Source organism: Talpa occidentalis, unplaced genomic scaffold, assembly GCF_014898055.3.
Source record: "Talpa occidentalis isolate TD23 unplaced genomic scaffold, MPIMG_talOcc4v2.1 talOcc4.2, whole genome shotgun sequence".
Lineage (NCBI taxonomy): Eukaryota > Metazoa > Chordata > Mammalia > Eulipotyphla > Talpidae > Talpa > Talpa occidentalis.
In genome coordinates, this window is record NW_023602073.1 from 66,844,501 (window position 1) to 66,871,028 (window position 26,528).

The 26,528-nt window shown below is 46.4% G+C and overlaps 1 protein-coding gene across 2 annotated transcripts in view; it reads left to right on the forward strand.

Annotated features, from left to right (window-relative positions):
* RUNX2 (RUNX family transcription factor 2) overlaps positions 1-26,528 on the forward strand; it is a 294,868-nt gene that overhangs the window by 214,110 nt on the left and 54,230 nt on the right. The window contains exon 7 of one of the 2 annotated variants that reach the window (XM_054698839.1): positions 15,648-15,682. The exons of the other annotated variant lie outside the window; for it this stretch is intronic. The gene's annotated coding sequence lies outside the window, so the exon portion shown is untranslated. Of the gene's footprint in view, positions 1-15,647; positions 15,683-26,528 lie in introns of those variants that run through there. 2 annotated transcript variants of the gene reach the window in all.

Below are 26,528 nucleotides of genomic sequence, written 5' to 3' on the forward strand. Positions count from 1 at the left end.
TGTGTGTCTCTGATCTGGAATGTGTTTCTGTGCCTGTGGGAGGGTGTGACGCAGGTGGGCGTGCCCAGTCTCCAGGCAGAACCTGTTGAGGGACACAGCTGCGGCCAGAGCAAGAGACATTCTTGGCTGTTGCCTCACAGCCACCGTGGCAGCTGCCTGGGTATTTTCCCATATTCCAAGTGTGACACTGATGTCGGGAAGCTGAGTGAAGAAGAGCTGGCCAGTCAGCAGGGCTCTACCCAGTGACCCCTACCCCAAGGCTGCCCCTCAGTGCCAGTGAGAAGATTGAGCTTCCTCTTTCAACCATCAGTCCAAGACAAAAGCAAATTGTACAGTGAAGGGCTCAGAGTCAGAGCTGTTTTAAGTTATTAGAATGTTTGCCACGTTAAAAATGGGAGGTGCAGGTGGGGAGCAAAGGCCAAGGAGAGAAACGGATGAGAGATAAGGAAAAAAAAAAACATGCCATAGAAAAGTGCCCACCTCCAACCACATCCTCTTCTGAGAATACATGTCAGGAGGCATCAAGAAGAAAAAAAAGCAGAAATTGAAGAAGAATTTTTGAAAAGGTGAAGAAATGCAGGCCAAGATGTCACTTAAGGGCTTTCTAATCTAAGGACCTTAAAGCGCTTCCCACTGGGCAGGAGTGTTGTTTTGTTTGTCTCACATATACTGTATGGAGAGTTCGAAAGAAAATGTTTCTAGAGTCTGCCAGTGGCAGCTGACTGCCCAGGTCTCAGGGAAATCCCAGGCTCCAACAGCACCATTCCCCGCAGGCCTGGCCCAGACACCCACCTCAGCAGGCAAATGCCAAGCTGGTAAATGGCCGTCTAGGAAAAGGAGAGGTTCTGTAGTTTAAAACACACACACACGCACACATGTATATAGATTTTAAAATGATATATAATAAAAATATATAATAAAAAATCTTCCAAAAGTTTACTTCACTAAGATTTGAGTCCCCAATGGCCTCTTTTTATTTTCTTGTTTTGCCTTTAACAGAGAGGTGAAAAGGCAGTAATTCAGAAAGATGTTGTTTTCCCAAAGGGGAATAATGAAGCGCTTTTTTCACGCTGGGTGGATGATGTACCTGTGTGCCTGGGTGAGAAAAGAAAAGGTGGGTGGGGGCGGGGAATATGGAGACGGGGATGTCCCCCTCCTAACCTGGGTTGACAGAGCCCGGGGAAATATTTGTCCGATGTTTGCTACAGAGTGCAAGAAGGTGTAAGAACTCTGCCAGCTTTTGCTTCACGCTGAGATTTTTTCCTTCCCAAGTTAGGCTTTCTTCAACTCAGGCTGCTGGCTTCTACCTCAGGGTCTTGGGCTAGAAGGGATGATGGGGTCTAAGTAGGCAGAGGGATTGTGACTTTAGGGCATGAGGCATCTTATTTTCACCAATACTTGTGCAACTCACTTTGTGTCTGCCCTTTAAGAGAGGAAAGGGGTTGCTCTTCCTAAACTCACAAGGACGTTAGAAATTATATGCTGTATTTATGAAAGGCTTTCATTTTTAGCCCCAGCATGGTGCACCTAAGGATGGTAATAGCAACAATTCTTGCTGTTTGCATAGTGTCTGACAGTTTTGCAAATGCTTCCACATCTGCTCCCAACAACCCTGTGTGAGTCCTCAGGCTCCCCAGACATATAACAGTCTCATTTTTTTTTTTTAAATTATTATTTCCAGGCTTTATAAAGGGACAGGCTGAAAAAAATAATGCACTTACTTTTAAACATCATACCATTTTAAATCTTAATTTATTTTTGATATTCATTACCTTTAAAATTGTTTTTTATTGAAGTACCATTGTTTACATCTTTGCTAATATTTTGACAGTGTAGGATTTCTTCCCTTAGGTGTAGTCACTACAGTACCCCTCCACCAAAGCACCCTATAGTCCTTCACCATTGCCTAAATCCCATTCCCACCCCACCCCTTGCTTTCTGTCCCTCTCTTTGACCCCTTCTGAAAGCCATAGATCTATGGTCAACTTTTTTTTTTTTAAGATTTATTTATTTATGTATACAAGAGCTGGAGTACAGGCCAGAGATGCAGGGGGTGAGAGTATTCACCAGAGACAGAGTGGGGAACAGAACAGGCAGAACAGTCTCATTTTTTAACATTCCCTTCTAATTCCAGGATCTACAAAAGGATGTCATTGATCCAACTGCTTCTTGCCTCCCCCACCCCCCACCAAACTCCTCGGGTAATGATGAACCATCACTTGCAGAGCTTGGTTGAAGCTGCTATTCGGTCCTGGTAGTCAGCACACAATGCAATAGACACCTGCTTTGTTGAACTGTTTCAGATTGGTTGTTAGCCGGTGAAATAAAATTGACGCCAGTTCTGCTTGCCTGCCGGGTCTGATTCACTAGGACCTTACTGGCAATGTGTGCGGTTACCTCCTATCTCACGCCAGGACACTGTAACTCTGAGCAGTGGCTCCCTTTCTTCTACATTTCTCTTATCACCCTTACCGTTCTCTAAATACCCCAAATATGAAGGTCAACAAAAATCATACAGGGGGGTGAACTGCATAAATCAAGAGCTTTCTGTCCTGGAGAATATGAATATCCTTATTAGGTGTGCTGGAAATATAGTAAATACAGGCCCTTTTCTTCTCTAATTTGGGGGCAGTCTGGAAGAGGGGATCCTATGGATTTTCATCCTCAGTTACTCACAGGGAGATGTTTCCCATGCTGTTCCAGAAGGGAGGGGAGCCACTGGAAGTTACACCATGTGGCACAGTGGATCACATTGACTCATATCCAGATCTTGAGAAAATTCACAGAAGTCAGGAAATTCCCGGCGAATGTTCTCATTTCACCCTCTACTGACCCAGCAGTGAGAGCATAGGTAGGGTCAGACTGGAGGACTTTTTTAAAAGGAAAAATCAAAGCATATCTGTTGCTCCTGCATGCCTGTGGCAGGGCAGCATTCTTGCAGGCCTGGCTGAGGATGCAGAGTCTGCCCCTCGCCTGGTCACCTGGGCAGCCAGTGTTTTTTCATTCTAAATATTTAGTTTTGCAGAAATTGGGGTTTCCTCCTCCTTGACTTGGTTTCTCCTTGGGGAGCAGCATCCTTCATTTTGGGCAAGGCACACAACCCAAGGGCTCCCCTTGCAAGGTTAGGGTCAAGCTTTGAGTCAGGGTCACTCACTGGAGATTTGCCTGTAATTGGACCTGGCATAAAGGGATTGTCCATGGGAGAAAATGAAGCAAAGGGAAAGCTTAGCCCCAAGTTAGAAGAGACTGCCCGAGGACAGACACAGTGGCAAGATTGGGAAGTCTAATCTCTGAGGATTTCTTAGGAGAAAGGACTGGGTACGAAAAGCCCCTGGCTGGGGCAATCAGGGAGTCTGAGAAAGCCCTGCCATCTTTTAGGACCATCTGCTTCTAAGTGCAGAGGGATGGTGGTGGTGATCAGTGGCAACAGACCCAGAGATGTCTGTTGTTAAGAGCCAGGTCTGCCCGGGCATGGAGGGCAATCCACTTCATAGTTCTTGACACGTGGTCCAGAGCTGGGCATTGTCACTTTGGACCCTAGGACTATGGAGGGTACTGGGGGATCCTGAGTTCTTTTCTCCATCCTACCACTGACTTAGGAGACTGCCTTGTCTAGAACCTTGCTGCTTATTGCATGTGGGGCCATCACCCCTCACTTGTCTTTAGGTGAGGCACCCTACTGCTTGCTTACTCCTTTCAGATCAAGGGCAGGCGAAGGGAAACTTAGAATAAACCAAGGAGTCTCCTCCTCTGAAGTGCTGTTTGGGCTGGACTCCGTGTGTCACCTGTCTTGTCCTGTGACACATGAGGACCCATGCCATGCCCCATGGGGCCGTGACATAGAGCAGCTCCTGCCCCCTCTCCTGGTTGCCTCCTGCCCCTCCCTGTTCACTCCTCTCCTAGGAGCTGGCAGCCCAGGGCTCCAGTTGTTCCCCCAGTGTGCCCCCCTTCTCCAGACTGTCTCTGCTTCCTGCATTCCTGGTGGCGTCCCAGCTCTGTGTGACCCCGGGTTCTAATATTCTTGTGTTGGTTCAGACTACCCAGCTGGCTCCGTTCTGGGCTCCCTGGCCTTGTTAAAGCCAAAATGCCGTCTTTTACAACCCGTCTCTTTCCATCAAGTTCATCAAGCAGCCTGACTTTTTTTTTCACCAGCAGGATGGCCCCTTTGGTGAGCTCTTCCTTGGGGTGGGGCCAGGGAGTTCGGGCTTCAGCCGACTCCAGACGGTGCCATGTTATTGTTACTTTTTTAATGATCGTTTTGAAAAATGAAGTTCTAAAAGGTGAATGACCCTCCAGGAGGAAGGATTAAAGGGTTGATTTGGGAACTGTTCAAGCCTGGAAGCATTGCTAAGGAACATAATCTATTTTGAATTTTTCTTCGTGAGCCAAAGTGGGTTATGGTTTGGGAATAGTTCTCTGATTCTGGTCTCCCTTTCTCCATATTACAAAAATATTCATGCCAAGGAATATACAGGTTGTATAAACATCTCTTCAAAAAAAATCACAAAGATATTATGTATACTCACAGCTCTCCTTCCAAATGGATGAGTTCATGGAGAGATCCTTCACACTCTATATGTAAAAAACAGCCAATTTAGGAACTGGCAGAGCAGTTCTGTTCTGCCTAAGTGAATTGAAAAGCTTGTCTTGGGGCTCAACAAACAATCCTATAAAACCCACGCTTGCTTTTATTGAATGGTGATGCGTGAAAGACCAAGGGTGGCCAACTCTAACGAGGGCAGGAGCCAACTTTCACAGTATTATCCATAAAGAGTGGCAGGGAAGTTTCTTTTTGCTGAAATTCAATCTATTCCTAGAAAAAAAATTGCTTCTCATACTGGTTGGTTGGATTTCACTCTTGTGTTTCTTTCTGCTGTAATATCATTTTAGTTCTTTTAATGTCCAAGATGTTCCTTTTACATTTGGTCTTCTTGCCTCTAGCTTCATCCCCTCCAGTTCAGCCTCCACACTGCTGGCTGCCAGAGTAATCTTTTAAAAATGCAAATCAAATCCACCACTTCCCTACTTAAAACCCTTCAGTGACTCCCCCTTGGCTGCTAAAGTTCAGATTCCTTAGCTTAGCAGACAAGCTCCTTAGCCATCTGTCCTTGTTACCTTTGAAGTTATTTCATGCAAGTCCCCCAGTCCCATGCACCCTACACTCCAGCTATTTCAAACTGACTTTCAGGCCAGTCTCCCTAGCCTCATACATTTGCATGTACAATTCTTTCCACCTGCAGTGCCCCAGGGATATGTGTGGGACAATGAAAGCATCTGTTGCACAGAGTAAGGAGGGCAGAAGCCTGACCTGATGGGGAGGGGGTGGTACTTTTATGGAGGGTGTACAAAAAAGGTGTCTTCAACACAGGCTGAAGAAAGGAATACGCCATGCAATATCTGTGGGAGGACTGTTCCAGGCAGAGGGACAAGCAAGTACAAAGGCCCTGTGGTAGAAATGTGATTAGTGCCTTCAAATAATAATTAGAATAGGGGGAATGAGGTGGAGGGGGCCTGGTAGCCTGGCTGATGACCATGGGGCTCTTAAACCGAAACAAATTCTGCCTTTTTTCTGTGACCAGTGGTGCTAGTAAGAATATGTGCTCTTGAGGAGTGAGCTCCTTGGGGCACAATGCTTGGATGGTTGAAATCACTTTGTTTATGAAGGTAGAATGGGTCTAATGGTGGACCTGAAACTATCAAGCTCTAGATTTTGCTTTATTCCAACCATCATCCACATAGTCCCAACAAAGCTATTTAAGTAAATTTTTCACACTGGTGACTGAAAAGGGAAATATCTTTGAAGATGCAGGTGATTTCTAGATCCAGGACTGGATAAGTAATCTGTAGGGGTTTTAGGGGGTGCTTAACCCACTACTTATCTATAATGGTCTCAATAGCAATTTAATTGATCAGTTCTTCCTCAGGTCCTGTTTTAGGGATATTTCCAGCAATGTTATATATAGACCATCTTCCAAGTGTTTAGATAAAATTGTGAATTAATTATTCTACTCTCATCTCTTTTTTATGCAACATATCTATACAAAATATATGCAACATGACATCTGTGTTGTTAAGTACATTTACACTGTTGTGCAGTTGTCACCACCATCTGTCTCTAGAACATTCTCATCCTCCCCAACTGAAATTTTGTACCCATTAAACTCTCTAATCCACTCTCCTCTCTGCCCCTGGCAACTCCCATACTCCTTTATGTCTTTATGAATTTGACAGTACTGGATGGATGTTACCCATTTTGTTTATTCATTCACCTGTGGACACTAAGGTTGCTTCTACCTTTTGATTATTGTGGCTAATCTGCTGTGAACTTGGGCATTCAGATACCTGCTTTTGCTTCTTTTTCTCCCCTTTGAAGGCATTCTTTGTGCCAGAGCACATCTTAGCTGCTTGGATCAGTCTGTGAGGTGGCCCATCACCCTTTTCAGTCTGCTTTGTTAACTCAGTTGATGATGGACACTCTTTATGATCTTAGCCCTCAGCCTCCAGGGAATTAGCGGCTGGGACATTCACACAGAAGTGAATGGATGATGATTTTTCTGGTGTGGCTTCTTGGGATGTCACAGTGCTGCTGGGAACAGCAAAGATTCTCCCAGGGTTGGCTCTTCAGAGCCTAAAGAGTGACCCCTCCTTGGGTGGGGCTACAAGGGCAATGTTTTCCCTGGGGAGTCAGTGGGCACCTGCTGGCCAGAGCTCCTGGGCATCTCTTTGGAGGCCTGGCTGGTTGGCTGTAGCACAGTCTGGATGAAGGGAGGCCATGGTGTCAGTTGCTGCTGGGCCAGTCCATGCCACCCAGTGGCTATAAACCACACTACCTCTTCCAGGCAGTGGCCTAAATAGCACATGAGCTTGAACAAAAAGATGCAAATTGCAAAAGAAATTCATATTAAAAAAATTCACATGTTTTCAAAATAGAGGAGGTCTAGATTTGAGAGAGAATGGAATGGAATCAACATGAAGGAGTACTGGTGTGGGAATCCACCAGAATTAGACCAAGATGTGGGTCTTGTCAGCGGGGGGGGGGGGGCTTTGACCAAACTATCCAAATTCCATGAGCCTCAGTTTATCCATCTGTGAGTGGGTAGAGGATCATGGTTGGGATTAAATGAGAAGACATATGAAAATTGATTTTGTCAGGTAACCCTGGTTGTGTAGTAATACTATAATCACTAGGGATGCTTTTTAGACATAGGATACCTTGGTACCATCCCCAGAGATTTTGATATAGTCGGTCAGGGGCATTGATATTGTTTACATAACTCCTCCAGGAGATTTTAATATGCAGTCAGGGTGGCAAATCACTGGCCTTAGGGTACAGACTCCTTCTCAGCCTTCTCTCCTTCCTGCACACACATGTGCTCCTTCACGTGGAAGAACCTTTGGCATCAGCTGCTTTGGTTCATAACCTGGCTCTTTGGTGGTGATGTTAGGGGGAAAGGATGTCCTGAGCTAATCCCATACAGGCTTTGTGGACCCCACCCCCACTCCAGACTAAAGCCATCAGGACATTGGGAAAGACAAATCCCATCACCACCAAAGGGAGGGTGGCTGGGACTGGAGGGTGGAGTTGGGCAGCCAGGTTGGATATAAAAACCAAACACGTGGGCCTTGGGGGGCTGGCTATCGCTCGCCTCCCTGCTTCACGGCTCCTGGCTTGCGGCCAGCTCTCAGGGTGCCATTTTGGGATTCCTGATTGGCGGATCGGGTAGGACTCATTTAAAACTTTGTCTCCCACTTTTCTCCCTGAGCTGTACATTTCCTCATTACCCCTTCCCTTGTAAATAAACCTTCTATTAACCTTTCGCGTGTGCCTGCAGTAGAGCATTGATAAGTCCTTTTAAGCGCGTGGGTGAGGACCCACAGTCAGGCACCCCGTTTTGTATCGGGGCTGCTCTACAACAGTTAGTGGGGTGCTTGACTTCACAGAGCCTCAGTTTCCTCCATGGCAAGATGGGATTAAGAGCAGAATCCACTTTAGAATGCTGCATGAATATTTGAAGAGATAATCAAGCACATGGCTTGATGATAGAAAGTGCTCAGTCCATGCTGGCTGTTATCGTGCGCATTGTCAGGAATCCCATTGTTTTTACCACAGTCAGCCCTCCTCACCCCCTCCAGAGAACCAGGCCTCCCCTCCCCTGCAGCTCTCCTGCTGAGCCACGTTACTGGGAGATGCCTGGTGAGAACTTGGTATCAGCTTGAGTCAGAGGTATTTGTAGACTTGACTCACCAGGTCTTAAAACCAGAAGATTGCCCTGTGGGTCTCATGACGTTCCTGGAAAATAAAAGAAGTGAATATTATTGGGCTGAGTTCATCAGACACTCAGCCCTCCCTTTTGTGTGCTGGGCTTTCAGAAAGAAGCAGGCAGCAACCCCGCCAAGTCTGAACAATCAAAGGCAAGTCCGGCCTGCAGTGCTGAGAGATGTTGCTTCTCCTGCAGACAGCTCTCCTCCACTTCCCACATTCTGCTTCCCTGGTTCCCCAAGGCAACTCAGTTTCTCCTCCCTCCAGGCTCCTGGGAAAATGCTGCCTCTGGTGAGGAGTGTCAGGGCTGAGCAGTGCTGCAGGGCTGGGTGTGGGCTGGGAGGGGCCACCCAGAATCCTGAGAACAAGAAAGGGAAAGTTCCCCTTCAGCAGCCAGAATTTCTAGAACCTTGCTCTGAAGCAGCAGTCAGGTAGGGCACTCATTTCCCCACCCCGCTGAATCTCTGTCAGGTCATTACGTTCTAAGTTTTCCAAGTCCTGGCTGTTTCTAGAATTTGTCTGCTTCTTCAGAGCTTCAACTCTAGCAAAAGTCACTGTCATTTTGTAATTCCTCACCTGTAACTGTAACCTTCTAATTGGTCTCCTTGTTTTCTACTGTCTACCATTTGCCCAAAGCAGCTGGTAAATCTTTCATGGCTGTTAGGAAAATGGCAAAATTCCTTAGCAAGTTCAACAACACTGTGTTTTAGGACTTGGCTTGGCTACAAGTGACAAGACACTGCACTCAACAGGGTTTTGAATATATAAGATTTTATTTTCTCATATGAAGAGTATGCAGCCAGGATAGGCATAGAAGTCCCTTGAAGTGGTCAGGAACTCCATTCCTTGCTCTATTATCCTTTGCATATGATTCCTACCTCAAGGTACAATAGGGATGCTTGAACACCAGCCACTGCAACCAATTCCATGAAAAGGAGGAAATGCACATGACACTTCTGTGCAGAATTTAGTTACATGGCCGCAGCTAGTTGGAAGAGAGGTGGGAAATGTAATCATTATTCAAAGTGGACATGGAGGGCCTCCCCGGTGGCGCAGCGGTTGAGCGCTGGGTTGCGATGCTGCCCGCGGCCTCTGCGGCACTGGTTCGATCCCCGGCTGCTCCCTGGCCACCAGAGGAGGGTCCCGCGTGGCGCGCAGACCTCTCCTGCCGCCCGCTGCTCCCCTCAGCAGTGTACTTCAGTCCTTCTGCCTGCTCTGCTCCCCGCTCTGGCTCTGGTGAATTCTCTCACCCTCCCGCGCTTCTGACTGTACCCAGTGCATGTATAAACAAAACAAACAAACAAACAAACAAACAAATAAATAAATAAAACATGCCTCTATTAAAAAAAAAAAAGTGGACATGGACCAGTGAAAAGGGGTAAGAAAAGGTGAATGGATATTGGTGACAACTAGCAATGTATATTATACAGTACCTCTCCTCACCCTATGCCCCTCTTGTACTTCATCTCACCTTGCACTTCCTTTCCCTGGCTCTCACTCCTGTCAGAATGGCTTTCTCTTAGAGTCTCAAGCACTTGCAACTCTCCCTCATGCCAAGGCTTTTTCTCAGGCTTCGATATTCTATTCTTTCTTCCTAGTTAACTACTTAGCCTGTACACTTTCTCAAGCAGCATTTCCTTGGGGTATCTTAGGTCAAACCCTCCTATTTTAGATGCTGCTAGCATGTAGATTGTGTGTGTCACTGCAATTACACATTATTTATGCAATTGTTTGATTATTTTCTGCCCCCACAATGAGATCAGGAGTTAGGTCTTGTTTTATACACTATGGAACATTCGGCTTAGTATATTGTAGGTGCTTGATAAATATTTGTTGAGTGAATTAATGACTAAATGTAGCAATTATCTAATATAAATTTTTTTTAAAAGGAGGCTAATATTGAGCTAAGGATTTTCCTGGGCAAGTGGCCAGGAGGGCTGGCTGCATTAGAGCCAGGGGAGAATTCTTAATGATTCATGGGAATTGAGGAGGTTTTTGGGTGTGGCAGAGAAAGCACTGACCTGGAACTTAGGAGACCTATTTTCTGATCCAGGCTCGGCTACCAGTAGCTGGACCACAGCCTGGAGATTGAGAGAAGTAATCAAATGATGGAGCTAGTCTGAAGTCACAGCTGGTAACCATCGCAGGTAGACTGGATGGAGGGATTGTAGGAAAGAGAGGGCTCAAATATTTGTCCTTGGAGTGTGATGACAAATGGAAGGCCTTTTACTGAAAAAGGGAAATCAGCAAGAGGAGCAAGTTTTAGGAAGATGACCAGAAGGGTTTATTTCTATGCCATTGATTGCAGATTCCCACAGCCGACCAAGTGCTTCTGCTCTTTCACAGGCATTTCCAGAGAAAGCCTGCGCCTCTGGACTGTGGGTGTCAGCTGTGATGACGGGAATGTCAAGTGGGTGTGGAAAAAGATAAAAAGGGTTGGACTTTCAAAGTGCATAGTGGTCAACCAAGAAATAATTCTGCCTGACTCAGTAACAAGATAGAACAGAAAGCCATCGGCAGCCCTTGGCCTGCAGTCTCTTTCTGTTAAAGATCTGCAGTGAGGGAGGGCATTTCCGTGTGTGGTCACTGCAGAAATCTGTGAAAAATCAGGAAAGTATAATCCCATCACATACCTAACATCATCGTGTATTTCCTTCCAATCCCTATTTTACACTCTTTCTATAAACAGTTGAGCTCATCCACATAGCATGATCTGGCAATTTCCTTTTCTCACTAAACAGTAGAGCATATGTTTCTAAATTGCCTTCCGGAATGGCTGTACCGATTTACTCTATTATAAACGATGTATTAAAATGTCTCTCTCCTGGCAGTCTTGTCCATCAGGAGGATTAGCGTGAGAACACTTTGAAAACTTTACAAGTGAAAAATGGGCAATTCTTTATTATTTTAATTTGAAATTCTTTTATTTATAGAGACTGACACATCTTAAATACTCAATACTCATATGTGTGTAAAATATATATTAATTATATATATATATATCACAGAATGGGTCTTGTTTTATTCAACATTGTTTCATTCATATGTTGGTGAAGGGAAATAATATGATTCCCAGCTGGAGCCACTGTCTGCGTGGCATCTGTGTGGTCTGTGTAGGTTTTCTCCAGGTTCTCCGGGTTTCTCCCACGCCCCAAAGATGCCTAGTTAGGTTCACTGGTGTGTCTCAGTTGTCCCAGTATGAGTGAGTGTGGGTGTGTGATGCACCCTGGGATAGAAGTGTCTTCTCTCCAGGGTGGCTTCCTGTCTCATGAGCTGCTGGGAGGGGCCTCGGCCACTTACACCCCTGAACAGGGATAAGTGGGTTAGAAAATGAATGAATGATTCTTTATATTGGAAGTGCTTTGGGCCTTCATTTAGAAGTTTGGTTATGTTTTTGTAGAAATTTAACTCTTTTTTATATCAATTGGCCTATGGTCAAACTGGTTTCATCATACCTCACTTAAAGTCACAGTTTGCAAGGACCTACCAAAGATGTTAAGTGTAGCTATTTAAAACTGGTATTTGCAAAGATATTTCTGGGATTGGTAAAACTGAAATTTAACCCTACCTTTTGCATGCAAAAAGTAGTGTTTCCCTGAAAAGGTCATATGTACGGAGAGGGGGAGTAGCCATGTTGGGAGGTAGGGGGTAGTACAGGTAGGGAGGGGTAGGAGTGCCAGTAGTGGAAAGTTTAGACTTAATGGCAGGGTCTTCCTGGGTCACACCCCAGCTTCTAGTCCACTTTTGTGGGGATGCAGCATAGAGCTGTCTATACAAACCAGCACTGACTCAACAGCTGGTGGACATCTGCTGTGTGACTCCCTTGAATCTCTGCCCCAATCTGATCCACCAGATGGGTTTTGGTAACCACTGAGAGGCACCTGGGGGGCAGTGGGCCTGTTTGCTCCTTCAGGGTAGGGACTCTGGTTCAACTGTGTCTCCAGAGCCCCCTACAGCTCCTGGCAGACAGTAGACCCTCAGGACATATTTGACCTACGAGTGAATGATCAAGAACCTGAACAGAAGGCTAGGAGAAAGGAGACTCTGTTCTGTGCTTAGCTGTGTCACTAGACAGCCCATTACTTTCTGTTGGTGGCTTCCCTCTTTATATCTTTCACTTAGTCTAAGTCACAGTAAAGATTTCCTCCTAAATCTGAAATTATAGGAAAATACCTAAACCACTTTTGCTTTAGTTTCCTCATCTATCAAGCAAAATAAAAATGTCTATCTCCCATAAGTTTGTCAGATAAAATAGGGACACCCAGTTAAATTTGAGTATCTGAAAAACAAGGAATAATTTTTCCAAACCTAAGTATGTCCCCAATCTTGCATGGACTCTATAAGCAGTACAAGCATTGAATGACTAGATAACATGGAGCTGGGTCAGCAGATTGCATCTGGAGATGTGTTTCTGGGCTGCTGATGACTACTGGGCATCCATTCAGTAAGTATTTATTGGGCACCTACTATGTGCCACACTCTATTTAGGTCATGTTGATATAGCAGAGAGTGAAATAAGCAGCAACTCTTTTTTCATAAGGCTTACATTCTAGTTAACCAAAAAATGCAGAAAATGTCAGGTGTGCACAGTGTTCAGAAGACAAAACACTGTAAGGGTCAAAGGTCACATGAGGGGGGGTGAAGGAAGGAATTAAGGAGTCTAATTAACACTATCCTCTGCACCTAAGAGCCCCTAGCCTCCTCAAAGAACTGTGTTGGCAACAGCAAGACATTATTACGTTATTTTGGAGCAATCATTAAAGCTGCATACAAATGATGTTATTGATTGAAAGTCTCATGTCCCAAATCAGAAATAAAATGATCAGTTGCTTTGCTGGACCTATAAATCATTGAGCCCAGTTTTAAGTGGAGCTGAAGCTGCAACCAAGCTTCCTTGCAGCCAGGGCAAAGTTCTGGACGGTGAGGTACTTGCTAAAAAGGTGCTTCTGTTTTTCAATTCTATCTGCCAGGCAGGTTGAGTTGAGTCTTGACAACTTGACATGTTTTAAAATTTAACTGAAACAATAGTAAAAGGGCTTTTCTCTTTTTTTTTTTTTAAAGATTTATTTATTTATTTATTTATACAAGCACTGGGTAGAGTCAGAAGCACGGGAGTGTGAGAGAATTCACCAGAGCCAGAGCAGGGAGCAGAGCAGGCAGAAGGACGGAAGCGCACAGCTGAGGGGAGCAGCGGGTGGCAGGAGAGGTCTGCGCGCCATGTGGGGACCCATGGAACAGGTGCTGCAGAGGCTGCAGCCAGCTTCGCAACCCAGCGCTCAACCGCTGCGCCACCGGGGAGGCCCAAAAGGGCTTTTCTCTTTAAGAAATCTGCACTCCCATGAAGCTAGTGCTTTTTGGGTCAAAGCTTTGCTGGAGACTGTTGAGCTAATGGCAGGAGAGTATACCTGCCCCACACCCCCATGACAATAGAGAGAGGTCATCAAAATTACTGTCTTCATGATCACATGAGGCTTTTAGGTTTTTCTGCTCCTGATTACTCTTTCTCTAGTTTTCATGATCACTGAATCTTATGCTTTATTGCCAACCTTGTCTCTTTGGTCTATTTGACCCCCAGATCACCCAGGAGCTGGGGAGGTCCCACCCGTCCCCTGGTGAATCACAACCTGCTTTGAGCAATGTCCTAGGGGAATAGCATTCACAGTGAAGTTTGGGAAACGTGACCCTAGTGCATTTTGTGTGCTGGCCTTTATGTTGTTTTACACATTAAGCTTCTATTTGATACTATATAAAGGCCTCTTGTCTGCTACAATACAATGAAATAGGCAGCATCTCTTTTTGTAAGGCTTACATTCTAGCTAAAAAAAAAAATGCAGAAAATGTCAGGTGCACACAGTGCTCAGAAGACAAATATATTTTCAACTCAACTTAAGTTTTGCACTTAAAAGTTTCTGTAATTCTTGGCTTACAAAAGAAAATATCACAGGAATCTGAGAAAATTAAGTTTTGGTAATGGAGAGGCAGTTCTGTGAAAACCAACAGCAGAAAGCCCCCATAAAATTTGTATCAGACAAGTTTCCAGGCACAGTAGCAACTTCCCCTCAAATGTCCCCCCACAAGCAACTGCCTCCCTGCTTTCATCAGACCTAATTGTCCCAGCCACACAAACTGGACAAATGAACATCTGGGCCTTTAAGCCCCACTAAAATGTTGTCGGGCTCTGGAATCAGGACATGTGATGGAACAAGCTTTCCCAGATGATCAGGGCCTCTCAATTCTAGTCTCTGCCAGATGCCGGCGATGGCCCAGCTCGCCCAGTGGCACACACTGAGAGCACATGTCTTCCTGTGCAGTGGGAGATGTGTTTACTCACTGGTTCTTTCACCATGTTACCCCCACCTGCTCACCCCAAGATAACAAGCTGAGGGACTCAAGATCTGCCTTTGAAAGACTTGGAATCCCCGAAGGGCAGGGCATAAAAGATGGGCAACCAAACAGACTACAGAAAGTCAACAGCAGACACTATAGCTAGAATCATGAGAGACTTGGCTCCAGTAAAACTCAGAACTGCTTCCAGGGTGAGCATGGCCCATCCAGCAAAGGTAAACAGGGTGGCTGCCACAGCAAGTTAAGGCCCTCTGCACTGATGTGGCGCCTTTGATCTGAAGTTGGTAAACCTTGTTGCTGTACCCAGTCACAGAGTATTGCTACCCACTTTCTACTTGGAGGCTGCAGGGATTAGGAGAGAACTAACAAAGGTAGTTTCGTCGAGTGCCTTTGAGTGCAGCCCTTTGTTAACTGAGATCAATGCTTCAAGCTGAAGATGTTTGAAGGCAGATGGATCAGTCATGGAAGGACCTACGGGTCACTGGGCACAACCTTCCTGTACACAAGGGAAATCAAACCAAGTCCCCAAGGGGGCATGGGACTGGCCCAGGCAGAGCGAGAATTAGCAATAAGGTCTGTCTCCTGGCCCCGGATTTCTTTCAACTTCCCCCTGAGAGCTTGGCTTTGCTGAGCCAGTGAGTAGCCTGATCAACACACTTCTGCTTCTGAGAATAGGAGGGAAGGGCCCTGCTTTCCCGTCTCACCCACTGCCCTGGGCAAGACTGCATCCAAGTAGGCTGCGACTCCTCTGGCCCCAGCCTGGAGCTCTTTCACCAGCGGGCTGCCACCTTTCTAGACCTTGGGGGCTGTCTCCGTGACCTCCCCTGCTTCTAATTTCCCATGGTTGGGGCCACACCCTTCCCACTTTGTTCTTGGAGACATGAACAGCTCAGGTGCACACTCTTCTTGCTAGATTGCAAGTCTAGGGGTAGGAAAGAAATTTCCACTGTAGCGTCCAGCATGGAGCTGCCTACATTGACATTCAATAAATGCTGATGGGCACAAACGCCTGAGTGACCCTTTCTTGCTTCTTCCTTGACAGATTCAGAACCCAGTACCTTGGACTCCCAGTCTTCCACTACCTTGTTCCTCTCCTCCGAGGAGCCAGGACCCTCCACTGCTGCCCTGCCATCTCCCTCCTCCTCCTGCGAGCCCCAGGCCTTTTCCCCAGGCCCTTCAGTACTGCCCCCGCTGCTGCCTCCACTCCCTGCCGTCGCTGCACCTCCAGGCTCCACCTCCTGTGGCCCCCGGCGTCCGGGCCTCTACTCCGTAGTCGCCTCTTCTCCAGAAGCTGCTCAGCGTCTGGTCGACTGGCTGCCAGGCTGCCCCTCGGCCACCCCTCCCGGCGTCCCGGGTGACGAACGTGAGCGGTCAGCGCCAGCCCAGGGCCCGGAAAGGAGCCGAGTCCCACGCTCGGGCGGATCTGGCAGGGAGGAGGGCGCAGAGGACTCAGATGCCACCCCGCCGCCCTGCGCCCCGCCCACGGCCGCAGTAAGCTTGGAAGCCAATGTTGGGGACATCCTGGTGGAGCTGCGGACGATGAATGGCCATTTGGACGTCATAGCGAGGGCCCTCACCAAACTGGCCTCGTCCCTAGGACCTCAGACCCAGCCTCTGCCAGATGCCCCAGACACCAACTGATGATGCTGCCACCGGACTGGACTGTGCATCTGAGCAGGGACCACCAAATGTGCCAAGCATCCCGCGCTGTCAGTCACGCATGAGCTAAGCAAACCCAGCAGAAGAGAGGATTACTCTGCTCCACCTACTGGGCCAAGTGGACTTCCTTGGCGTTTCTGTGGGAGATGATGGCGGTCTCATGCTCCCCTGCCAGGCTTTTTCTCAAATCTCACGAAGCTCCTGCTCTTCTGGGCTCTCCTAGCCCTCTCAAGGTCCTTCCTTCTACTGTTATGGACAAGGCCTTGAGCCTCTAGCAGGAAACGTGCCCAGCGTGGCACTGGGAGCCTGGGAATGCTGTTTAGAAAACCACCTGCTCACATGGCACTTGGGTAACTTCTGAGAGAAATGGAGGGAAGGCAGGTGCAAGGCCTTGGTCACCCAAACAGATGTTCAAGGACAGCTCCAGCTTCCTTCCTAAGAAGGAGTTGTTGATGGTGTCACTGGTCTGTGGTGACTTAACATTTCTTTTAAAAGCATTTTTTGAACAATAAATTTATTTTTCTCATAACCACATTTCAAGAAGTTTGGAAAATAGAGAAGTGAAAAAAATGATGTATTTGGAGAAGAGGGGGGTATTTAAGTCTTATGAACAAGAAAGTATTTTGTGTAATAAACAAAATTTGATGTGTACTTTCTGGCTCTGGGTCTCGCTGAGCTACATTTCTCTACATTTCTTGCTCTTCCTTGGCTGCCCTTTCTGGTTTTAGTTGCTTGTCCCAGGCCTCCTTTGCATTAACTGGAATAAGCTGCTCTAAAAGTTGTCATGAATCTCTTCTAAAACTCCCAGACCTCTCTAAATTTGGAAAATTGACCTATTTTCTCTGGTCTGAAATGGAAACTGAGGCACAGATGGCCAGGCAATATGGAGGAAGCCAGCATCCCTAGCCTCTACGTACTAGATGCCAGCGACATCACCCTCCCCACTGTGAACACCCAAATTTCTAACCATTGCCACTGTGCCCTGGTTGAGACTTAAATAAAACTTCAGAAATCTTGAGTAATCTATAGTCTCCACAATTTGCCTTTCCTACAACAAGGGCAGAGGTCTCACCTTCCAATTTGAAATAGAATTTTAATTAAGTATGTTCATTTTCCAAAAGCAAATAGACTGCTTTTTTCCCCTCAGAAGCAAACCAAGGATAGGAAACCACATGACAGAGAGTAAAAATCACCTGCTCCCCTCCTCCCCTCTTTCAGGGCTCACAGCTGGTGTGCTGAGGCTGGCAACTGCCTGATCTGGGGAGTTTCTGGTGTCCCCAGTGCCTCTCAGACTTTGAGGAACCACCTGGAAGCTTACTAAGATGCGGACTCTGCTTCAGCAGTTCCCGGCTGGGGCTTGAGACTCAGCAGGTCTAATCAGCTCTTGGAAAATGCTGGTGTTGCTTGGCCCAAGACCCACTTAGCCTTGTGAGTAGCCAGGGGTTGTCTTCTCCGGGATTCTTGTTGGCTCTGATTGCGTCTGTTCCGAGGGACTGCTGCTTGACTGTGTACCTCGCATGGACCTAGATTCCTTGACGTCTTACCAAAACTTTCAACATAGCTCATTTTTATTTAAGTCAGGTTGTATTAGGTCTAGTCATCCACATCGAAAGAAACCTTAGTGGAGTTCAGTGCAATTCAACCAACATTCATTGAGCGTCTATAACCTCGGTGTCTCTGGGGACACAAGGATGAATAGACTGGGGGTCCTGCCCCCAGCCCAGTGGCCCAGACAGAGAGGGACTATCAGGTTCCATTGTGGAAACAATTTGAGGAGGGTGGGAGAAGCAGCACGGGGTGTTGAGAATGACAATCACATGGGGGCCAGGTGCCTGGGGTTTGACTTGGGTAGAGTTATTTAACCCCCAGAACCTCAGTCTTCTAACCGGTGTCAAATAATATGCAGGAGTGCATTTGCCCTGCACAGCATATGAGAATCAGACATGGAAGTGATGGGGGCTTTGCACCCTGGAGTGCCATCCAGATGCTCATTTATGGCTACTGTGTCGTGTGACTTTCTCTGTCTAGAGGTGGAGTGAGAGTCACATTCCCTTTCATCTTAGAGGGGCTAAATTCGCCCCCTTTTTTTTAAGAAAACAATCCATGGTCCAAAGTGACCATCCTTTGTTTTTCTCACTAGCTGAAGAAACAGCTAAACTGTTACTCAACTCCAACAACTGGGAATTTAGGATTCTTATTTGTTTGCTCATTAGTCTTTTGTTCTAAATTTTTACTGACTTTTTTTTTTTTTTTGCAATAGATTAAAAACCACAGCAACAAGAAAACTAAAATCTTTCAAGAACAAAGAGAGGCTGGCATATAAATCCTAAATTTAGATAAAAACCATGAACAAATCCTTTCACCAGAATCCCCACTAGGTAGCTTGTGACGCTGACCTCTTGTTCTGGGGGTCATTTTCCCCGTCTTGGAGTGTCTCCCACCCAAACTGTTCCCAGGCTTCTGGGTTCCTCACACTCATTGCTGACTCAGACCCAGTCCTGGTTCCTGTGTCTAATTCCGGGTGCCCCTTTCTCCTCTTCTCTATGAACACCCATGAATCCAGGGCCCTTTTCTTCATGCCCTGCTCTCTGCTGATAGGGACAAGGGAAAATGATTGGGCAGAAAGTACACAGAGGGGTGTCCAAGCATACTGGGTGTGTGTGGTGTGTCCACATGAGAACAGGCAACCATGTCTCAATCAGTGCAAGGGTATAAATCACCAACAAGTTACTCTCAGTCGTTGGCCCACCCCACCCAGCAGGAAGTAGAGATATTTAACTTTGATTTTAAGATTTGACAAACACAGTGCACGTATCTACTGGGCCTGAGCCAAAATCAGTGAGTAAAGATATAAAGGTGAGTTTCACACCATGTTCCCCTTAAATCATTTAGGATCAACAAAGAAGACATTTATCTATACTCCAAGGCAGGAAGCTGTGTGTGTGTGTGTGTGTGTGTGTGGTTGAGGAAGGGGCTGATATAACACTATTCTGTCTAGGGAGAGCAAATTCTGAGCTGAAGGAGTGGGCTTTCAGAAACCAAAACTGGCCTAGGGTTTTTGAAGATGTGGACACATGGGAGAGGAGCAAACTGGCCCTCACCTTACAAGAGGTTTAGCCAGAGGAGGTTTGATAGACAATGTCCATAGGGGAAAAAACTGAAGTAACTGCAGTGAGTTCAGCTGTAATATCAGATGGTAGATTCTCAACAGATTCTTTCCTCTGAACGATACTAAATTGCACTGCTATGTAGTTTTGCCCAAAGCTTAAGACGCCATTAGGTTTGGTACAGCATAAGATAAGCATGCAATGACTCAAGGTGGCAAGGGAAAGTCAACAGAAGACCTTTAAGTGAGAATAACAGGGTTTTATTTATTTATGTATTTATTTTTGGTGAAAAATTTTTTCATTTTTTTAAGTTTATATATTTTTTACATCTTTCTTCATTTTTGTATAATGTGTGCATTTTCATCTTGGTTATAGTCCCTGTGATATTCCCACCCCCCGCCATTCACCTGTGTATCATCACCAGAGTGCCTTGTGTTCTTCCCAGCCCTGTTTTGATCCTACTCCTTTCTCTCCCTCTGCAGAATGTCTCTGGTTTATAGGTGCCTGTTGATTTTGATTTTGATTTAATTATAATTGCTTTTTTTTTGTCCTGATCCCTTATTTGGATCCTCTACATTCCTCCTATAAATGAAACCATCCGTTACTTTTCTTTTTCTTTCTGGCTCATTTCACACAGCACGATCCCTTCCCAGTGCCCAAAAATAGATGACTGGATCAAGAAGACGTGGTATATATACACAATGGAATATTACTCAGCAATCAAAAAAGATAAACTCATGCTATTTGCAGCAACATGGATGGAACTGGAAGAAAAACAGGTTTAAGCCAAGGAATAATTGACAGAATGTACAGCAGCAGAAACAGTAGTGAGGGACCTGCTTGCGCAGGAATTCAAGCAGCACCTGCTGGGAGCTGTTCAAGCTGTAGCAAAAGGGCTTCTACACTGGTTGGGACAGTGACTTAAGGTCCCTCTCACTCTAGCATTATTGATGTAATCCTTGCCTTTTTTCTCTCTCCCTCTCTTTCTTTCTCTCTCAATCTAACAGTAAGTCATGTTGGTTTTACCGTCTAAAGAGTTCCATTTTCCAACCATATTTCACCACCTCCATTGCTAACACAGTTCCAAGCCATTATCCTCTCTCGCCTGAGTAATTGCAATCACTTCCTCACTGGCCTCTATGCTTTCTCCCTATTTTCACAGAGCAGCCAGAGGGGTCTTCTAAAAATATTTGAACCCAGTTATTGATTTGTAAAGATTCTCTGGCAGCTCTCATATCACTCAGAGTAAGAACCAAAGTTTTATGTAATCTGTCCTCTTATTATTTGTGTGATCTCCTCTCTTTTTTCTAAAGATTTATTTATTTATGCATTCAAGAACTGGGATACAGGCCAGAGGTGGTGGCATGAGAAGATTCACCAGAGACAGAGTGGGGAACAGAACAGGCAGATTGACAGAATACACTGCTGAGGGGAGCAGTGAGCAAGACAGGAGAGGTCTGCTGCACCATGTGGGTAACTCCCTGGCCGGTGTGGATTGAACCTGAGCTTCACAGCACTGCGCTTAACCTCCTGTACCACCAGGGAGGCCCTGTTTTTTTTTTTTTTTTAAGATTTATTTATTTATTTATACAAGCACTGGGTACAGTCAGAAGCGCGGGAGGGTGAGAGAATTCACCAGAGCCAGAGCGGGGAGCAGAGTAGGCAGAATGACCGAAGTACACTGCTGAGGGGAGCAGCGGGCGGCAGGAGAGGTCTGCGCGCCCTGTGGGACCCTCCTCCGGTGGCCGGGGAGCAGCCGGGGATCGAACCGGCGCTGCAGAGGCTGCGGGCAGCTTCACAACCCAGCGCTCAACCACTGCGCCACAAGGGAGGCCCCTGTTTTGTTTTGTTTTGTTTTGCCATTAGAATGTCAGCTCCAGGAAGGAAAGGATTTTTGTTTTCAGTATATTGTCTTTTAAAAGATAAAAACTCTTTGTAAGAGGAACATACCAATTATTGTTATAATTTAAAAAACACAGAAATGAACAAAGAATATAAAACCCACCCAGAATTCTACCCCCAAGAGATAGCCACTGTATTTTGGCAGCTACTACTTAAAACATCCGTGTCTCTCTATGAATACAAGAGTATGTGCAAGAGTCTACCCAACTGTGGTCGTGGTGTATCTGCTGCTCCATAGCCTGCTTTGTTTTGCTTTGAAACTTGATAATATCTATTATCATCTATGGAATCTTTCCACTTAAAAAAAGTAGATGTTATATATGAAGCAAAATTTACTTAACCTATCTTCTATTTGCACTTCCAATTTTTCACGATTATAAGCTGTGTTGTTATGACTAAATCTGGGGCATACATGATTTCCTCTTCTGTAATTACATTGTTAGAGTAAATTCCTAGAGGTATGATTGCTAGGTCAAGGGCATACTTCTTGTTTTAGGTAGCTGCTGTGGCTTCATCAAGGTTCAAAAGGGGGAAGTGACTGAACGGTAGGAAGAACATGGGAGCCGTGGTCCACTCAAGAACTTGGAAAATGAGGGAAATAAGAAGGCTGCCTTCTGAAGGTTTGGCTTTAAAGTCAGTGTGCAGTGGGCTAGATCTGAGATGCACATAGCCACTTGGAAGTGATGAATCCTGGGTGGTCACACAAACGGTGCATTAGTCAGGGTCTACTCAGGACACAGACACCATAAGGTTTTTCACAAAGAAGGAATCTAAATTGGGAATTGAAAACAGGGGAATTAGAGGGGCTGGAGGAGCAATGGAGCAATGGAGGCCAAGGTAAAGCAACCAAAGACTAGTGACTGCAGAAAGGCACTACCAGCTCTGGATTATAGGAGCCCAGAGAGGAAGTTTCCTCATGACCAGGTCAGCGGGTTCCAAAGCCTCAGCCGTGGAGCTATGTGGCTTCAGGAGTGGCACAGCCAGGTTATAACTGCACTGCAGCCACTCCCAACATCCCCTTAAATGTCACCACTGCCTGAGATCCCCCATAGACCAGGAGGAACCATCCAGCCCCCTTCCAATGGCCCTGCCTCCTTCTCAGAACCTGGCCGAAAGCCTATTGGAGGGATTCTGGGAGATGTAACTTGTGAGGTCCCAGCCTCTATGACAGAAACAGAGCCCAGAAAATGGGGTCACAACTTAAGCCAATAGGCAAATGAGCAGTACAAAGAGTGACTTGAGTCGAAGTAGTGGTTCTAAAGAAAATGGCTGTCTGTCAGAGAATGGACTTGATCAGCCATGGAACCACAGAAGAACACTTACTGCGGACATCCAAGTGGGCAGTGCCCCTTCTGACAGAGGAGGGCTTGACCCTCTGGACCCAGCCATAGCCAGATACATGCTCCCTGGTTCTCTCACATCAGGCCACTCTCAGCTGAGAGTGTGGGAGGGGAGCTTCCCCAAGAGATGCCTCTGCTGCAGTGTAGACCGTCCAGTTTCTGCTTCCTTTTGTGAAACTATCACATGTATTTTATTTTTTATCCACATTATGTTTATCCAAAATGTTTATTGAGATGAAGTAGGTTTACATCTTCATATCTGCTTTGGGGGGTCATAGGTTCAAACCTCTACAAGTGTATGCTATGCTTTCACACCCCGCCCACCAGCAGGGCCCCAGCAGCCCTCCACTATGTCCCATTCGGCCCTTTCCATACCCCAATCCCACCTCCCTCACCCTATCCCTCCGGTGGCCTCAGTTTTGCAGTCAGATGTTAAGACTTCATTACTGATTTGGTTTTGAATGACTCTTTGTTATGTTTCTCTATATTCCACATATAAGTGAGACTATCTGGTATTTGTCTTTTTCCTTCTGATTTACCTTGCTTAGTGTTTCCCCCTTTAGTTCCCCCCACCCCGCCCCGCCACTCCCCCCCATCCCCTGGTGTGGTCACAAATGAGTTCACCCTTTCTTACAGCTGAGTAGCGCATCCTTTTTCTAAGTCTTTGGTGTGGGCCCTTAGGTCCTGGATAACAGTAGGATGGGGATTCTCCCTTGGGTGGCAGCAGAGTTGCTCTGGAGGTCACAGGGCTCTGAAAAATGAGAGAATGCCAGGAAACTGGACAGGATTCTTCCCTTTCTATCCCCAGGCAATGAACCAGTGGCCATGCACAAGCTGGGGGTGGGGAGAGAGAAAGAGATGCTGGAGGACAAGATGAGGTACAGAAGAGTGAATAGCACTTCGGTGACTCTGAAGTACCTGCAGCCAGCGAGTCACTTAAGGTCAATGTCATTAGTCACCTAACAGGTACACTTAAGGTCAATGTCATTAGTCACCTAACAGGTACACGGTGACTTGACCATAATTATGTTTCATTTCCCTCAGTCCTTACCCCATCAGGCCACCTGACTTAAGCAACCAACTCTGCTTAGCAAAGCAGGAAATGCAAGAATTTCTGCAAGTCTTTAGAATTCCGAGTCCCAAGGGCATTTGTTAGTTTCCTACAAAGCAAGGCTCCCAGCAAGCAGTCAGCAGGCTGACTCTGACTTTGGATGAGGCTGGCCAGGCACCCTGTGGGCTCAAACCATTACCAAAAAGCAAACATGCAAAGCCCGTGATGGGAGGGCCCCAGGAGCATCTTCCAAAGTTCTTGGCTCCCTTTTTTTCCTCCAACATGCAGCACGTGCTATTTCTATTGCCCAAGTGCTCTCTGGGGGACAATAACTCTTTGGCCCAGCCACTGCTTCCACAGCAGGCACTGAATTCTGTTCACGCCATCCCTGGTAAGTCCAACACCATCCATCCATGGAGCAGAAACTGAGCAAATGTTGATGGCGGGAGCAATGGACTGCTCCCTGTGATCCAGCCTGACAGTGGTGCACTCCATCTCGTGTTTCCTGAGGGCTGCCTGGGTGGGGATGAAGATCTGTCCATTGGCCAGTTTAGTGCTGGCCCAGGAGGGAAGGTCATTATGACCTGTCTCTGCTTCCAGGCCTCGCCTTAGCTTGCTTTCTTGGAGCCTTGGTGTCTGCCCACAACAGTGTGTCTCATTCAGCGTCTGGGTTCCTGGCGCTGTACATGGGTGGCGAGCTTGTTGCTTTGGTGAGCATGCAGAGATGGCCAGAGCTCCCAGGCAGAGCATTCCTCCTGGGGCTTATAGAACAAGACCTGTGCTGCTCCCGAAGTAAGGTTTTCAAATGGGACTGACTGCTCATCTCAAACTTAGTTGTTCGTTGAGCAGGAGTGAGTGGATGTAACAGATTTTATCCATTTCTTCCTCTTCCATCCTGCTTTGTTCCCCAAAATACTTGAGATGGCTACATAGAGCATCACATTTGAGAGGGATCCCGTATGCATCCTGTCTGACAACTTCATAGTGTCGTTGGAAGGATTTCTTGCTCAGCAACCTGCTCAGGGGTGCTCAGGATGGAAGCTCAACCCCAAGTCCAATATTCTTTCAACCTTCGTTCTTTCTGGTTCCCCTTAAGTGAATCATCCCAATGATGATGACAGCTGCCTGGAGGGGTCAGCCACCTCCTCTGACATAGTCTTTGCCCCTGAGAGTGTGCACGTGCACACCCGTTTGAGAATGGCTCAAAGATTTTAAATGAAAAAATATTTTTTTAGTTTTCTAAACCAGGGCCACCAAACCATGCCCATAACCTGTTCTTGTTCTGCTTGGGAATAAAAAATGATTTTTATATATTAAAATTGTTGAATTAAGAATATGTAACAGAGACCATATGTGACCCACAAAACAAAAATATTTATTGACACCTTGCAGAAAAAAGCTGACCCTCTCCTGGTCTGGACAATCGATTTGGCTGTCTATTGAGTGATGGCATGAAATCTTCCTAGGACACTGATAACTCCCTTTTTATAGGTAAATGTAGTCATCTTTCTAAGGTAAGTCATCTTGACATGCCTCCATTTCTGAAATTTAGAATTTGCAGCTTTCTTCCTTCATCCACCAATTGCTTGTGACTTTTCTGAGTGGTGTCTTGCTGTTGCTAGAGTTTTCTCTTTCTAGGATAAATCATGGTTTATCCATGGTTTATCCTTTGCTAGAGTTCTAAGATGCTTTAGAGGTCAAGGCTAGTAATGAACATTTACTGTGGGGATCTACCGTGGGGATGGGAGGTGGGTGTGGGGTTGCCTTTCAAATGACTTGACTCAGGCTGCCTGGATATGGAAGAAGGTGTGTTGAGACCAGCAAGAGTTAAAAAAGTGACAAAGAGGGCCTCCCCGGTGGCTCAGCGGTTGAGCGCTGGGTTGCGAAGCTGCCAGCAGCCTCTGCTGCGCCGGTTCGATCCACGGCTGCTCCCCGGCCACCGGGGGAGGGTCCCACATGGCGTGCAGACCTCTCCTGCCGCCCGCTGCTCCCCTCAGCAGTGTACTTCGGGCCTTCTGCCTGCTCTGCTCCCTGCTCCGGCTCTGGTGAATTCTCTCACCCTCCCGCGCTTCTGACTGTACCCAGTGCTATATAAATAAATAAATAAATAAATCTTAAAAAAAAAAGTGACAAACACAGACACTTGCCATCTAAGTACCTCTATTTCCTCCCCGCCATGGCAGGCTTCTCACCAAGTTCCTTTTATCCAGGCTGCTCATTTCTTTATAATTACTGAACCAGAATGACCACAAATGGAGCAGGAAGCACAAGACAACCTGTTGAACTCTGCAGGCTTGGCTGGGGGTGGGTGGGTTTGAGGGGCGTATGGAGCAAGCTCACACTCAGACACTGCCCCAGTCTCCCCCTCGGCATCTGCAGGGTATTGCGCCAACTCCCGGCAATGTCTGAAGCTGGAGCCTCAGGCTAGTTCCTTCCACATTAGGAGAAAAAAAGAAGGGGAAAAAAGTGACAGGCAGATGAAACTAGGAACATTCAAAACTGTCGGAGTCGCTTGCAGTTGTCAGAGATTTACTGGATGAGGCTTTTGGAATCTAAATATAAGATGATACCAGAAGCCTTTAATGTACAGTGGAGCTTTAAGTATGATATGGAAGCAGAAAGTGGTCTGTGAACCCCCTTTTTCGAGGTCTTAGAAGTTCCTCTATTCTATTGACTCCAGGCAGGGCTGCAGTCACTGCGTACTTCATGGGCTCATAAATATAACATTATTGGACAAAAAACCCCATCCCTCTCCAACTGATTAGGCCCAGACTGGTTAACCTATAAATCAATGCTGTATAAGAACTATACAGTTGTGAATCAATGTGTCCCAGATCACTGCACCAGAATGAAAATGCTGGAAG